We start from the raw sequence: 3,457 nt of genomic DNA on the forward strand, positions 1-3,457 counted from the left end.
GAACTCCTACCTTGTGCAATAAACATTCATTTGGCCCCTTATTGAGTGCTTGCTAGAAATTCAAAAGCAGTTTATCTCGCTGCTCCCATGGTCAACTCTGCTTGTCATGTTCGCAAATAACTCAGGCAAATTGCAAAGTCTGATTTTTATTTCAACAAAAGATGTTGACTCAGTTTGATTGCGATCATCTTTTCTGAACTTCCTGCTTTTATTCCTTTTATTCCACTAGCATTTTCCAAATGACAGAAAAAAGCATTGGACCAGATGGAAGCAATTTAGTCTGTCTGGTCAGCGACACCTTTCAATGAAATCCAGGCTGATTTGTTAAATCCTCAACTCCACCTTTCTGTCTTATCCGCGTGATCCTTGATTCCCCAAGTGACGAAATGTATGTCTACCTCAGCCTTGAATATCCCCAGACTTGACAGTCCTCTGTTGTAAGGAATTCCACAGATTTGCCACTCTCTGAAAGAAAGAATATTCTCCTCATTTCTGTCTTAAATCGGTAACAACGTCCTCTGAGATTTGGCCCTCTGGTTCGACAATATCCTGGGTGTAAATCAGAGCAGAACAAACCCCTTAAGTTAGTTCTGCTCTCAATGGTGTCTTCAGTGACATTTCTGAGTATTGTGGGCATTTTGGGACCTCCAATTGAAAAATACTGCTCTGATTTACACATCAAATTTGTCAACGACGAATCTGCTTCAAAAACACTTCATCAGCTGTGATCCAGGTGGTGGTGAAAGGTGCAAATGCAACGACATCTTTCTTACTCGATCCTTTGTCAAGTTTATTAATCTCTATGCACATGGAAATGGATTCTTCCCATCCACTCCATATGTCATCAATGTGTGTCATTCAATTCATTCTCCCATCAGCCTCCTCCGTTCTGAAGAAAGCTATCGGGGATTAGCAAATATTGGGATCGTTTTACGGACAGAACAAGCCGAATATCGGTGTTTCAGTTCAGAACACTCTATTCCATAATAAGTATTAATTAATCTGCAGTTGTGCCCATATAGACGGTGGTTTGTGAAGGGATTTTGGAAAGTATTGTCAGTTGGCAGGTTGAAAGAATGTTAAGGAAACAAACCAGAAAACCCAGCCTCCAAGTTTTGTGAATCTTTGGAAACTCTTTGGGAAATATAATCAGAGGAGAATGCAAGGTGAACTTTCCGACAGAGCAGAGACAGTCTCGGCACCTTCGCCTTCTTTAAGAGGTCGAGACATCGATTTTAATGTTCTTGGGACATGAACTAATCTGAGACAGGAATTCAAACGTCATCTCGGCTGCGGGACAACGAGAAAGATCGGGTAGAAACATAACATTGAAGGCACGAACAGAGACAGTCTAGTTAGAGAAGAGCCGGTTCCCAGTGACATGAATGTGTCTGCAGAGAGTAGGATCAGACTGTTGCCGTGTATCCACAATGCATGTGCCAAGCTTTATTTTGTTATAGGGAACAATTGTCATTCCCAGAGGGGCAGGCTGAAGCTTGAATTTATTAACAGTCTGAATTAGGGGCCGTTCGACCTTTGGGTTCACCAGTCTCTGTGTCACAATTGGTCAGCACGTTCGGCTGTTAACTGAAAGTTTGGTTGTTTAAGATCTCCAGGGGCGAATCTTTCACTGTTATCTCTTCATCCGTATTCTTTCCCGCACAACTCCCGATTTTTAATGGGTTCAGCAAAATGTTCCCCAGACAGAAATCTTATTCTGATCAACAAAGTGTATCTGTATTGTTTTAATGGCTTACGCAATTGACTGTGGATGTTGGGAATATGAAACAAATACCGAAACTTCTGGGGAAACCTAAAACATTTGGCAGTACCTGTGGGAGGAAACAAAGTTTTGATAATATTCTGAAGAAATTTGGAAAAAGTGTCTCTGATGCTGTCTCCACAGATGCTGCCGGACTTTTTGAATTTTTCCTGCAATTTCTGCTTTTGATTTTAGCTGAATATCCTTTCCACACAGACCAACCATATACCGACATTTAAACCTTTCGAAAGCAGTACAGATTGAACTTAAATAAACCCAACAACGTTTCATCTGCCTCTGCTCCACAAAGAAAGAGACAACTGGAAAGGAAGACGACTGGTGTGGTTCTCCTGTCGAGTTCGATTGGTTAAAGCGTTGGACTGGAAATTCACTGGAAATCCCCACGCACATTGAAATCCTGCCGGCTATGGCAGAGGGAAGAGAAGGAGGGAGTCTGATGTCCATTTCTTTTATCTGGTGTTCAAATAATGGCGTGAGATAAATTTGATCCAAGTCAGGAATGCTTGAAATCTCCTGTCAGTCGGAACATCCTCTCTATCTCCATCTCTATGAAATTTTATATTTTTCCGAAAGATCCCCGTCATTCTTCTAAATTCCAAAGAATATTTTCCCAGTCTACTCAGTCCCTCCTCATAAGCCAACCCCTAAAACTTTAGAATTTATTCAGTCAACCTCCTCACATCCCCTCCAGTCCCAGTCCATCTTTTCTCAAGTAAGGAGACCAAAACAGTACACAATATCCCAAACGTAGTCTCACCACCAGCTTGTACAGCTGCAGCATAACCTCCCTACTTTTAAACTCAGCCCCTTTCGCAATGAAGGATAACATTTTATTTGCCTTCCCAATTACTTGTTTTGCCTGCAGAATAACCTTTTATTATTCTTGCAAAAGGACACCCGGGTCCTTCCGCATCACAGCATACTGCAGGGTTTTTTAACATACAATTACTCGTCCTTTTTACTGTTAATCCAACCAAAATGCATGACTTCACATTTATTGACACTGTATTCTATCTGCCAGACCTTTGCCGACTCACTTAAAGTCAGTTTTAATGAGATTCCGCCGCTCCCTCCGAAACTTCATCAAGTATTGTACAAGATCTTCAACTGATCCTCACATGACAAGCGTTTCAAACCTTTTTTTTCTAGGAAATCTGTTTCCCATTTCATCTCATACCTTTTGACCAGACTGTTCATGCATGCCATGTAGTGTGGTCTCAAAACTGACGCCAGCAGAACTCCACTCATCACGAGAGCTGTCATTCTGAAAAAAGGCACAATTATCCTGTCTGTCTTCTCCAATCACCTAATATTGATATAAAAGGGATGTTTTGTTCCGCACGACCTGTTGGATTTATGTTTCAGTTTGGCTGTGGACAGCAAAATAAATAAAAAAACGAGTGAATGGTTTGTTGTGATTTTCAGAAACGTCTTCAACGTCTTCAAATTCATTACAACTTCTATTGACTGAGGGCCTTTCCCTTTCTTAAATATTCACGAAATCTGTTCTTTTTGGTCAGTTACTGAGCAAGTAATCTGACTAGTTATGCCTTTTTATACCGATCTGAGACGCTGAATCGCCATTCCATTTAGTAAGTATGCTGATGTCACTAAAATTGGAGGTGATGTTGACAGCAAAAAGGGTTACCTCAGATTACAACTGATCTTGATCAG

The sequence above is a fragment of the Hemiscyllium ocellatum genome, chromosome 51, assembly GCF_020745735.1.
Source record: "Hemiscyllium ocellatum isolate sHemOce1 chromosome 51, sHemOce1.pat.X.cur, whole genome shotgun sequence".
NCBI classification, from domain to species: Eukaryota; Metazoa; Chordata; class Chondrichthyes; order Orectolobiformes; family Hemiscylliidae; genus Hemiscyllium; species Hemiscyllium ocellatum.